This window comes from Manacus candei, unplaced genomic scaffold, assembly GCF_025592945.1.
Source record: "Manacus candei isolate 608988 ecotype Guabito, Panama unplaced genomic scaffold, ASM2559294v1 h1tg000129l, whole genome shotgun sequence".
Taxonomy (NCBI): Eukaryota; Metazoa; Chordata; class Aves; order Passeriformes; family Pipridae; genus Manacus; species Manacus candei.
Window position 1 is genome coordinate 872,104 of NW_026138177.1, and position 13,027 is coordinate 885,130.

Consider the following 13,027-nt stretch of genomic DNA (forward strand, 5'->3'; position numbering starts at 1 on the left):
AACCCTTTGTGTGCTTGCTCTGGTCACGACTGTCCACAGGTGCCCAACCCCCCTGTCCATCCCTGGGGGGCTGATGGGGGGACTCCCCCACCCAGTAACTGGTGCTGCAGCAGCTGTGGGGCAGAGGGGGGTGGGAAAGGGGGGTCCGGGGTGGCCCCCTGAGCTCCCAACCTGCTGGGGGGGCTGAGGGCTGCTGGGGGGCACCCCCTGACCTGTGTCCCTGCACACCCAGGGCTGTTCCAGGTCCTGGGAAAAGCCGAGTGAACGGCCCCAACCGGGAGAGGTTCCTGCCCGGGTACATCTACAACTGGGAGCAGCTCAGGCACTTCAGCAAAGATTTGGGCACCTGGGGGGGACACCCCGTGTGGGGAGACCCAGGCCAGGCACTGGAACGGCCAAGGGGAGTTCCTGGAGAACAGACAGGATCAGGGGACATGAACTGCTGCCACAACTACGAGAATGTGGCCCCGTTTGCCCGGCCTGGGAACCCCCATTTCTGGGGTAATCTCCCCCACATCCCACCAGAAACTCCAAATCCTCCCAAATATTCCCCTGAATCCCCAAATGCCCCCAAATGCCAGTAAAATGGTGGGGCTTTAGATGTCTTTGTTGAATTTCTTTGTTTTAAATTCAATGAATCAGCTCTTCCCACTGAATTTCCAAGGTCAGTTTGTGACCCCATGGATGTTTCTCCCACTGTGTTCACCCTGGTGCCTGTGGGGAACCAGGAGGATGTGGAGACCACCAGCCAGCTGTCTTCCCAATGTGGGAAGACATCACTCCTCCAGTGGGTGATGGAGCTGGAGCAGCAGACAAAGCTCTTCCCACAGCTGAGGCACCTTTAGGGCTTCCCTTACTGGTGGGTCCGTTGGTGTGAGGTCAAGGCAGAGCTCTGGCTGAAGCTCTTCCCACACTCCCCACACTTGCAGGGCCTCTCCCCACTGTGGATGCGCCGGTGGGTGACGAGGTGGGAGCTGCGGGTGAAGCTCTTCCCACAGTGGGTGCAGAGGAAGGGCCTCTCCCCTGTGTGTGTCCACTGATGCTTGAGGAGATCTGAGCTGGTTTGAAAGCTCTTCCCACACTCAGAACACTTGTAGGGCCGTTCCCTGGTGTGGATCTTCTGGTGGCAGATCAGGCTGGGGCTGTCACTGAAGCTCTTCCCACATTCCCCACTCGTGTAGGGCCGTTCCCCCGTTGGTGGGTGAGGAGGGCAAAGCTCTTGATGAAGCTCTTCCCACATTCCAAGCACTTGAAGGGCTTCTCCCTGCTGGGAGGCTGCTCAGGGACCACCAGTTTGGAGCTCTGGCTCAAGCTCTGGCCGCATTCCCGGCACAGGCTGGCTCTTTCCTCCTCAGAGCACCCTGGGCTGGCTTTGGAGACCCTCTTCCTGGGGTACTGTGACAGACAGATAACATACAAAGGCCAAAAATTATGTTTCGCCATTGTTCCTGCCTGTCAAAAACTTCCTACCAAAACTTCTGGGTCAGTTTTCCACCAGAAGTTCTCAACAAAGTTTCCCACTGGAGTTTTCCTGCCAAAAGATCCTGGTATTGTTCATCCTTATCGTATCTCTGCGGACATCTGAACAGGGCTACGTGCCAAAACACCACAGACCACCTCCTTTGAACACTATAAAAGCTGAAGAGAAATTTGGGAAGATCAGGGAAAGAGGAGTGGGAAAGACAATTGGCTTTACCAGCTGAGAGATATTTTCCCCCCGCCTCGCCCTCCCCTTTTTTCTCTTGCCACCGAAAGCTGCCTGCCCGTCACCAGAGACTGAACCTCTGCCGTCTGGAATTGGACCGGGACCCTCCGTGCTACTCCCGTGAGTTTTTCCCCCCTGACCATATCCCGAGATCCTGGCCCGGCCTGGGGCCGCCCGATGTGAAGGGTGAGCTGTGGAGAAGCCCCATCCTGGCTGCATTCCAGACCCCCTGCAGCTAAAGAGACAACATCACACCAAAAGCCACGGAGCCAGAGAGAAAAAAAAAAGGCAAAGCTGCTTCTTTCTCTCCCTCTCCCCCCCACTCCACAAGTCAGCTTGGACGAACAGGTAGTTCTTGGGGGTAATCTTTTTCTATGCTTCTAAAAAAGTAATCTTAGCATTTTCTAACCTTTTCTTATGTTTTCCTCTTTCTCTTCGCATCTCTTAGCAATTAATAAAAACAGTTTTGGCATCAACAGTTAACTTGTAGGAGTTTTAATTTTGCTCAAGGGAACATTCGAATATAAAAATTCTTTCTGCCATATTTTAGCAGATTGTAACAGGCACCTTTGTGGCTTTCCCTCCCCGCTGCCTTCCTGCGCCGTGGAGCCCTTCAAAACAGCCTCTCCCACCAGGCTCTGCCGGGGGGATTTGTCCTCCAGGCTCTCCGTCCTCAGCTCGGGGCCTGGGGCAGGAGGGAAGAAGGACAGGGAGGGGATTTGCCTCCGGCCCAGAGGGAAGGCCAAGGACATCCCCCCAACTCCGGCCCCGGCAGGACGGCGGCGGCAGCGGGGTTGTCCTGCAGCCGGGGGCGATGCTCAGCTGGGAGATACAGGACAAGACAGGGCAAAGGGGCACTGACTTCCTCCTCACCTGCCTGGGGGTCCTGGGGCATCTTCCTCTTCCTCGCAGCCTCCTCCTCCATCTGGCCAAGCTTTGGGAAGGAGAAATCCTGCTGTGGGGGGGAAAACAAAGTGTGAGTGCATTGGCTTGGGGGTTCCTCCTGCCCAAGTCCATCTCTAGATGTTACTGGGCGGCTTCTGGCCAAGGAAACCTCCAAACCACCAAGATTCAGCCCAAAACAACCCTCTCAGCAGTGGAGTTCCCCCTCGCTGGTCTATCCACTTTGGGGTTCTGGGGTCCCTCCTGTGTGGGCTGCTGGAGGTCTCACATGTATTGGGGAACCCCCTCTCCAGGGTTCCCGCCCTCTCTGGGCTGCCAGAGATCCCGGGAATCCCAGGGGTCCTTCCTTTATGGGCTCCTCACTTTGCCATTCTGGGGATCCCCCTCCTCTGGGCTGCTGGGGGTCCCGGGGGTCCCGGGGGCTCCCCTCTCCGGGGTCCCTTTTAGGGTGGTCGGGGGGTTTGGGGGTCCCAGGGTCCCTTCTCCCCTGACTCTCGCCTTCGGGGTGCTGGCGATCCCAAGGTGTCCAGCCCTCTCTCCAGGCTGCCGGGGGTCCCGGCTCCCCCCACAGCCCTCGCTGCTCCCCCCTCCTCTCCAGACTGCCGGGAGTTCCCCCTCTCCGGGCCCCCGTTTCAGATTCCAACCCCCGCCTGTCCCAGGGGTCCCCAAAGCCGGTGTGTGTGTCCCGTGTCCCCCCCACTCCCCGCCGGTATCCGGCGATCGCCACGTGGCTCCGGGCACCCAACATCCCCCTGCTCATCGTCGGGGCTGTGCCGGGAACCCACCCCGGGACCCCCAAAAAACACCTCCCGGGGATCCCCAATATCCCCCCAAGGGGCATTTGCGGCTCAGCTTTGGGGTCCTGCAAGATCCAAACATCCCCCCGCCCCCCACAAAAAAATTCCCAGAGTGCCTCAAGATGTTTGGGGCGAGCTCCCCCTCCCCGGTCACCTGCGGGATGCGGGGGGCGATGCTCCCGGGACGCGGGGGCTGCGGATACAGCGGGCGGTGCATCCACGTGCGTTTTCTCCTCCTCCTCCCCCTCTCCCTCCCCCTCTCCCTGGTTTTCTTTCTCCTCCCCCTCCTATTCCCGTTGGAGCTGGGGCAGGTCGGGATGGGGCAGCGCTGGGCTCTTGGCCGCTCCCGCCCGCACTCGGCCCCCGCCGCAGCCGCCACGGCCGGGACGGCGCGGGGGGGCCCGGCCTGGGCACCCCCCACCTCCCCTTTCCCCAAATTCCCGTCCCGGGGGCGCTGGGGCCGAGGGGGGACCCTGGGGGGGTCCGGGGGGAGCGCTGGGCGCTGCGGGTCTGGCTGGCAACTGATGAGTCATCAGCGCTGCGCGCTCGGATTGGCTGAGCACTGCTTTGGGGGTGGGGCTGCAGGAAAGGGGGTTCTTTGCAGGGGAAGACATTTGGAGCTGGAAGGACTCCAAAGCTGAGCCGCAAATGCCCCTTGTGGGGATCGGGGGCGGTCCGCGGGAGGTGATTTGGTTTTGGGGCTGTCCCGGTGGCGGTTCCCGGCAGAGCCCCGGCGGTGGGCGGGGGGATGCAGGGTCCCCCCCCCGCGGTGGGGGTTGGTCTTGTTGGAAATGATCCAACTTGCCGAAAATTTTAGGCAGGGGCAGCAGTTGACCGGGTTTCTTTTCACGGGCTCTTGTCGGTTTGATCTTTAAAGCACCCAAACTTGGAGTTTCTCTGCACTGGCTCTGATGAGCTTCCATAAACAAAGCCCCAGGGAGCTGAAGATGGGACATCTGGGATCTTAAATTCCTGGTCCTTCAAGGACATGTTGGAGGAACCAGAAGGTCCAGAGGGGATTAACAAAGACATTGCAGTCTGAGAGCTGGAGACTCTGTGTCTGAGGAGGAGTGCTAAGAGGACCAAAGAACGTGGACCAAATTAGCCAATAAGGATAGAATACTAATTAGAGTATTAATTTGTCACTGATAATGTCGGAACGGCCAAAGCGACACGAAAAAAGGTTCCAGCAAAGTTTATTCCAAGGAAAAAGCAGGGACCCCGGGGCTGCTGCGCAGCCCCTTAAGTACAGTTTTTGAACACACGTAATGCACACGGATAGGACAGTTCAAACTTTCACACCAGAATTCTTACAGCTAATAGGTGCATTTTCTAAACTCTACTTTCTCACAACAACTTTGCTCTTTCTCAAAACAGCCCAGTTCTTTCCCACAACAGTCCCGAGCACCTGCTCTTATTTTTCTCTCATGTTGATGTTTTTCCCAACTACTCTTGTTCAAAACAGGTCCTTGTTCTCATGAGACAGTGCTCCTGTTCTCATGAGACAGTGTTCTCTGTTCCCACGGGACAGCTTTCTCAGGATGCATCAGGATGTTGTCAGGATCAGGGCCTCCATTTTCAGTCCTCTCTTTTCAGTCCATCTCAGGGGTATACTTTGATCTGGTCAACATCTATTGCTTCATCAGTATGTGCCAAGGTGCTGACAGACCCGCTGTCACCCCTGACATTAATTAATGAAGATCATTCATTAGTTCATTAATTTGGGTAAATTAGAAACAATGAACATTAATTTGTTTGTTTGTTCAAATGTATAAATGTGTGAAAAGTCTGGAAAGGGACACGTGTGGCTGGAATGACTGGCTCCCTGTCTCTGGGAGCCAGAACAAAGCAGTGCCTGGCTCACCAACACTTCCCGGGGCGTTGGAGGGTTTCATTTCTTCCCAACGATTTTCAGGGACAATTCTTGGTGACCCAGGTGGGACAATGCTGTCGACCCTCCAGGGATTCCGGGACCCTGAGGACTCCAGCGAGCCGTGAAAATATTCTTCTGGGAGATCTCAGTCCCTGGATCTGGTGAGTTCAAAGCAAGATCCCTGGAATTTTATTAAGGCATTCCTGAGCATATAAAAGGTATACCTAAGCATCCTAGAAATGGAGCTCTAGAACAGAATAGAATAGGATTGGGTTGTGAAAGTGATGATATAACTGTAAAAGAAGGAGTGTGATATTTGGCTTATGAGAAGAAATCACTACTGAGTGACTGAAAGGGGTGGGTTCCAGGCCCCAGGTGTGGTTCAGGGGGTGGGTTCCAGGCCCCAGGTGTGGTTCAGGGGGTGGGTTCCAGGCCCCAGGTGTGGTTCAGGGGGTGGGTTCCAGGTCCCAGGTGTGGTTCAGGGGGTGGGTTCCAGGCCCCAGGTGTGGTTCAGGGGGTGGGTTCCAGGCCCCAGGTGTGGTTCAGGGGTGGGTTCCAGGCCCCAGGTGTGGTTCAGGGGTGGGTTCCAGGCCCCACGTGTGCTTTGCCCACAGATCAGTCACACACAGAGCTCTTGCCCATAGAGCTGCTTTGGGGAGGGCTTTGCTCAGGTAACTGTGTTTGTCAAACCCAATGGTCAGTGCTGGAGAAAGTGAAGTGTTTGGGGAGTGTGTGTTACTGGGAGTGTGTGTTATAGTATTAGAATCCTGTCTGACTCAGGGACGCCCATAATAGATATAAAAAAGAAAAAATTCACTTACTGTAAGAGTGTTAAATGCAGTAGTTTGTTCTTGTGTGCATTTTAAAGCGTTTGGTGCACATTAAATATTTGAAGGAAGGTAGCTGTTAAGCTGGGATTGTGTGTTCAGAGCATTCTTTAGTGTCAGCTTTAGTGTTTGTAAGGGTTGTATTTGTGTTAATTGTGCCGATATTCAATTAGTGATTAGTGAATTAGAGATTCAGGTTGTGGATTATAGTACAGTTCTTCAGTTCCTGTTGTTTTGTCAGAGAAAAGAGAAGTGAACTGAAATCTCTAGATTTGTTCTTTGAACTGAGCAATATCAGGGTTTGGGAAGGTGTGGTTTGATGCCAGGGAGCAGCAGCAGCTGGGGAGGTTCCTCCAGCTGCAGGGGAAGGAGGCAGAAATGGTCCCAGTGAGAGAGGAGCAGAAGAAAGGATTTGGGTTTGGAAAGCTTTGGAGGGTTTAGTGTGAGAGCAGGGATTTGGAATGTGCGTGGGGAAGGGACAAACAGGAGCTGCCACAGCCTGGACTCCCCCCAGGGCTCCCGGCCCTTTGCAGAAAGCAAAGATGGCCTTTGAAGGAAGAAAAGAGCGAGGCCTGGCATGGGAGGAGCGAGAGAGTGGTTCTGCAAATGGAAGGGTCTTTAAAGGGCTCGTCCCTCCCATCCCGGGGTGCTGGAACCTGGTCACGAGTTGGGTGCACCCAGCGCTGTTAATAAAGTTCTTTGTTTCACTTTATTTGGCCATCTCCCAAATTTTAATGAGAGCTATTTCTCCCAGGGCAGGAACACACCTCAGTGCCCCCTCACATACATGTGGTGTGAGTGAGAACAGCCCAGGGCAGAAACACTCACCTGCCCGGGGGCCCCAGCAGTGGGTCAGCACCAGGCTGCAAACAGGGCAGGGCAAAACTTGGCCCTGCAGACCCCACAGCTGAGGCCAAAGAGAGACCAGCCAGGCCACCACCCCCAGCCCAGCCTATTGCACCTCCGGACACAAGAGTGGGGACCAAAGCTGTGCTTCTCCTTCCTCCTCTGCACCCAGGAGCCACAGCCCGGGGCACGATCCTGCCCCCAGCAGCACAGACTGCCAGGTCCCTGAGCCCCTGGGGCAGGAGCTCCTCGGGGCACAGCCCCTGGGCCCTGCAGCACCACAACCTCCTGTAGGGCTGCCCCTGCCTGGGCTCAAACTGCCCAGCACGAGGGAAACCAGGAGCCAGAGAGCAGAGCTGGGGGCCTGCAGAACATCAGCATCTCCTGCCCTGCACAGCCAGGACAGTTTTCCAGAGCTCACTTAAAACAGCCCCTCCAGAACTTTCCCAGTGTTCCACAGGGCCCAGTCAGTCCCAGGATGATCCCAGTCAGTCCCAGCCTGTTCCCAGTCAGTCCCAGCCTGTTCCCAGTCAGTCCCAGGATGATCCCAGTCAGTCCCAGGATGATCCCAGTCAGTCCCAGCCTGTTCCCAGTCACTCCTGGTCTCTCCCAGTATATCCCAGTTGCCCCCAGCTGCCCCCCCACCCCGAGCTGCCGTCGGACGCCGCCCCCCAAGATGCTGACGGGGGTCGGGGGCTCCGTGCTGGGGTTCCTCTGCCTGGGCCTGCATGGAATGAAGGGGCCAAGGTGACACTGCAGGGCCTCCTGGAACCAAAGAACCCTGAGACATTTGGGAACCTCCTGCAATCAAGGGACAATTGGGACCCTGCAGGGCCTCCTGGAAAAAAGGGACCCTGAGAGGGAAACTCATGGAATCCAGGGGCCTTTGTGACATGGGGGCCTCGTGGAACCAAAGGAACCTGGAAACATTTGGGGAAGTTGTGGAATCAAGGGACCATTGTGACACTGCAGGGCAGGATGGAATTACAGGCACACTGGGACACTGTGGCAGGACATTCCCCCCTGGAATGGGACCAAGACAATGCCCTATTTGCAAATGTATCAGTGCTGGGCTGAGAGGGGCCCAGGCCAGGCCAGGAGATGTTGGAACCAGTCTGGGTTCAACCCTGAATTAACATCCTGATGGTGAGGCAACCCCTGGAGTCCAAGGGCTGTCAGTCCATCACTTGATACTATAAAGTTCCAGTCCCCTTTCCCAGGGGCAGGTTCTTCCAACATAACCCCTCTTGGGGTGTATGAGTGGAGATTCCTCCCTTGGCTGGGGAACCCCCCAAGGTCACTCCTGGAGGGTGAGCAAAAGAGATCTCCCCAGGAGCCTTGGTCTGGGGGTGTTACATCAAATGTCTACTTAATAATTATTTCTTTTTTACCAGCTTTAGTATAATTGCTTCAACAATCTTATACTGTACTATTGGTAGTTTTAGTGTTTTATTGTGTAGTAAATAATTCTGATTAAAATGTTTTGTCTGTTCATCTGTGATAATGAATAGTTCATTTTATATCAATATTTCTGATTTGCCATCATTAAAACCTGCAGGACAAAAGTGGTTCAATCACAGCTCTGTAATTCCTTAAATTCCAACCCTTGGCATAATCCCGGGCTGAGATTGGATCCAGCCACCCCCAGGCTCCTCTCTGAGCAGGAGTTTAGAAAGCCAGGGAGTCCTTTCTGCACCTCGGGACTCAAGGGCAGGACTTCTTTAATGAACTTGGTCTAAGCCTTCCACTCCCCCCGGCAACAGGGGATGACAGGGAAAAGGGAGGGGGAAAGGGGAGAAAAGGTGGAAAAAGGGGGTGGGACCCCTTCAACTGAGCGGTTGAGGGGGTGGGACCCCCAGAGCAGGGCACGGGGAAGCTGTGGTTTGAGGGGACGATCAGAAAGGGGTGGGAGAGAAGGGAAAAGGGGTGGGATCCCCAAAACTGAGTGTGAGGGGGGTTGTGACCCCCAGCCTAAGGGGGAGGGGTTGGGAGCCCCCGGCTGAGCACGGAGGGTCTGGGGATTGGGGGGACATTGGGAAAGAGGAGGGAGAGGGGGGAAGAGGGAGGTGGGACAGAAGGTTCAGGGGTCCCTTTGTGTCCCCCATCACATGGGGCAGAGGGGGGTGGCAAAGGGGGGTCCGGGGTGGCCCCCTGTTTGTCCCACCCGGCGCTGCAGGAACAGCAACGCCAGCGAGGGCTGACAGGCTTTGGAAAGCTCCGACCTGCAGGAGCTGTCAGGGCTCCGAGGCACAGCCCGGGGCCCAACAGAGGAACGGGGCCGGTCCCCAGCACAGCTTGGGAACAAACGGTTTCCATCTGTCCCGCTGGGAATTGGCACCGGGGCACAAACTGTCACTGCTCCGAGCAGCAGCACTTTGGAGGTGTTACTGCTGTTTTTTGGGATTACCAGGCGCAGCTGGGGATGTGGGAGGGGATCTCCTTCCAGCCGGGATCCGGGAGCTTGGTAGCGGCCACCGGCACCACCCAGATCAGCAGAGGTGCTGGGAATGTGAAGGGATTGAGGATGAGCAGTGGATGAAGTACCTGGGACACAACTGCATCAAAGAGCTCCAGGAATACATCAGATACGGGCAGGAGGCACTGGAGTGTAAAGCTGGGGGGAGGAGGAATTCCCTTGGAAAGATGGGATTTGGGAACATGGGATTTGGGAACATAGGTGGATCTCACCCCCATCCCATTCCCATGGGAATTCTATGAACGGATCTCACCGTTATCCCATTCCAGAGCCTCCTGTTGTCCATGTGTCCAGAAAAGTGGAACTGGAACACGGGATCCTGACAATGTCCTGCCCTCCATATGGATTCTACCCCAGGACCATCGGGATCAGCTGGATGAAGGGGCATGAAATCTGGGATCAGGAGACAGAGTGGGCTGGGATTGTTCCCAACAGCAGTGGCACCTTCCACAGCTGGGCCAGGATGGAGGCAGCATTCTGGGGATCCTGTGCCAAGGGTGCAGATCCCGCTTCATTTCCATAGGGAAGAGGGAGAGGAATGGATACAACACGACAACTGTAGAGTTGCAGCGGCGGATCTGGCTCTGGATCCTCTCCATATGGATGCCGGGATGGATCCAGGGCTCTGCAGGCTGCCAAAGAGCCATGAGGTCCCGTGCTGTCCCAGGGGCTCCCTGGTGACCTCCCAGGGGTCTCTGGGGATGAGGAAGAGCCCCGTGGTCAGAGGCTGTCACAGCAATTCCATGGTGACATCCCAGGGGACTTTTGGCTGCTACGGCACCGATCTGTCCCAGGCACTCCCAGGGGCTCCCTGGGGACATTCCCAGGGTCTCCAGGCTGCTAAAAAGATGGGATGTCACAGGCACTCCCAGGGGTTCCATGGGGACATTCCCAGGGTCTCCAGGCTGCAAAAGAGCCGGGATGTCACAGGCACTCCCAGGAGTTTCTGTCCTGGGCACAGTGGGAGCTTCAGGCAAAGTTTATCAGAGAAGCTGCCACTGAGTCATGAGGTGCAGAAACACCCCCAGAGACGCCCAAATCCCCCAGGACTGCCCTGGATCCAATCCCAGTCTCAGACTTTGTCGATGGTTTCTGTGTAAAGGATTATAGAGGTGTGATTAAACCTTTATACAGCTTTGTCCCCCAGGACTAAGGATGGCAAACCAGATATATATATATAGAAAGAGATATGATTTATTATGATCATGACTAGATAAGAAGATCTTAATCAAAATTTTTACTACCCAGTATAGGATCTATGACAACTATTATAATATAGTGCACTAGGAAGCAATATTGAAACAATTGTATTAAGGCAAACCCAATTATTAAATAGAGATTGGTGTCACTCATCCAGACCAACGACTGTGGTCAAATCACTTTGGCTCAGCCTCCAGGAATCTCCACCCACCCCCCACCCCCCCCAAGAAGGGACACGTCACAAGACCCTGCCCTTAAAATTTGGGGCTTTTCTCGTATAAAGTGCTGGACTGTCAGTCAGCTGTGTCCAGGCTGTGCCAGCCCAGCAGCCTTGGAGAAGTTCTCAGGGGTGTCACCTGTTTGTTCCTTTGCCCGGGGATTTTCCCAGCTCTGCCACATCTTCCCCTCCCTCTCAGGATGTTTCCCTTTGGAATTGAGGAGTCAGGCTGGTTTCAGCATTATTCAACCCAAAAGCAGCGTGACCCCCCTTCTTCATTTCCCTCGGGGGGCTTTGCAAACAGGGCCTTGTTGGAGTTGTTTTACCCCATTCCAGGCAGAGCATCCTGCTACAGGACCCCCATGGGACCCCCTACGCCCTTTCTCACCCTTTTCCTCACTGTCCCACCCGTTTCCCACCCTCCCTGCAATCCCCTGCTCCCCCCACAGCCCGGTTTGGGGGTGGCCCCCTCCCCCACCCTGCTCAGTTCAAGGTCTCAGCCCCTTCTCACTCAGTTTGACGATGCAAAGCTCGTCCCTTTTCCCCCCTCTCCCACCCCTTTCCCGTCAGACCCCCAAACTCCAGCTGCCCCAGTTGCTCCCACTAAATCTGGGAGTCCTACCTCCCCCTTTCTCTCAGTTTTGGGGGTCCCACCCCCCTCCTTCTCCATTTGGGGACCCCAGCTGTTCCAATCCACTTCGATGCAGAGGGGAACCAGGTTCTAAAACACTCCCATAAGCCAGGTTAAGGCACAAACGAGGCCAGATGCTGGATCCCAAAACGATAATTCAACTTTGTTTTGGAACACAAAAGAGCAGAGAGAAAGAAGGGAGATAGGACAGTGGGACAAGCTAAGGGGAACTGTTAAAAGCACAGGACAGGAGTTAGCAGCCCCACGAAGAGCCGCTGCCTTGCAAGCTGGTAGATCTCTGCTGGGCTCCTGCCCTGGTCGCCTTGTAGCCTCTGAGGAACGAACCCAACCCTAGGGGAAGGGGGTGGCAGCAGCTCCCGCAGCAGTCCTGCAACAGCTCCCCACAGTCCCCGGGCATGGCCTTAAATCCCCTCGCCGTGGGAGCCCTGGATGCCCCCTGGCCCGTTCACCGGGATCCAAGCAAAGGTCTCCTGGCACCGAGATGGGCCCCGAGTGTCCCTTGGCTGGTTCCCCGGTCTCCAAGCGAGATCCGCCTGGCACACCTTCTCACAGGTTTTGATTGTCACAAGTTTTTCTCTTTTTTGCTCCTCTGCCTGCCTCTGCTGGCTTGCTGGGAGCCTCCTGGAGCTTTTGCAAGGAGCTCGGCTCCTGCAGCAGCCCGGCTGTGGCACCAAGGCTTTTGAACTCTGCTAAGGGAAAAGGTGAAGTCGCTGTTGGGCCAATGTTCCATTGCTGTTGCTAAGGGAAAATGTTAAGCTGCGGTGCATGGGGAGGATGTTGAGTTGCCCTGGAACCGGCCCAGTTTAATTAAAGCGCAGGTTGAAGGGTCGGTGCCGTTGCTAAGAGAGCAGCCCTGTTGCCGGGGAGCAGCCAATGGGGAGCTGCCCAGAGGCAGCCAATGGGGAAGCTGCGTGGTGGCGCGAAGGGCCAGCCAATGGGAGAGTGCGATGGAGCCAAGTGTAGCCAATAGACAGCCAATGGGACAGCGAGCGGACGGGCAGCCAATGAGGAGCTGTGGCCGGGAAGGTGCTGAGGGACTGCGCATGCTCGGGGCCAGGCCCCACGGGGTGCTTTTCCCAATTGTCCCCTGTTCAACTCCCTTCAGCCTCCAACACTGATAATTCCTGGCATCCCCCTGGCACTGCAGAGATCCAGATGGGTTCTGCACTTGACCGCCCTGGGGGAGGGGGTGAGCGGGGCATAACCAAGCTCAGGTGTGGACACCTGACATTTCTGGGGGTACCTAGAAGAGAAGCTTTGGGCAAGGTGACCGTGGTTAAACCTGTCGGGCCATCCAGGGACAGCCAAGTTGCTCTCTCCCTTCCTCTCCTCAGTCAGACAACAGGAGAAAAGCAGGTGAAGAAATCCTTGGTCAACATAAAGGGAGATTAACTGGAGAGAGGAAAGCACAAAGCAAAGGCCACGTGCAGAAACAAGGAAAACCCCTGGGAGGCAAGAATTCAGTCCATGGAGAGGTTTCTTTGGAAGACAAATGTATTAATGAAGGACATACATGTCTGCCCCCTCCCCC

General features: G+C 55.7%; 1 protein-coding gene and 1 long non-coding RNA gene across 6 annotated transcripts in view; one reads left to right on the forward strand and one right to left on the reverse strand.

Annotated features, from left to right (window-relative positions):
- The window catches only part of LOC127462514 (serine/threonine-protein kinase pim-1-like), a 71,072-nt gene that overhangs the window by 8,790 nt on the left and 49,255 nt on the right, over positions 1–13,027 (reverse strand). The gene's annotated exons all lie outside the window — the stretch shown is intronic.
- Positions 3,718–6,581, forward strand: LOC127462527 (uncharacterized). Of its 2 annotated transcripts, none has more exons than XR_007900472.1 (3): positions 3,718–4,089; positions 5,321–5,742; positions 5,869–6,581. It is a non-coding gene; the product is annotated as an uncharacterized LOC127462527 (long non-coding RNA). The 2 variants fall into 2 exon arrangements; XR_007900473.1 differs by having other exon boundaries at positions 3,718–4,062.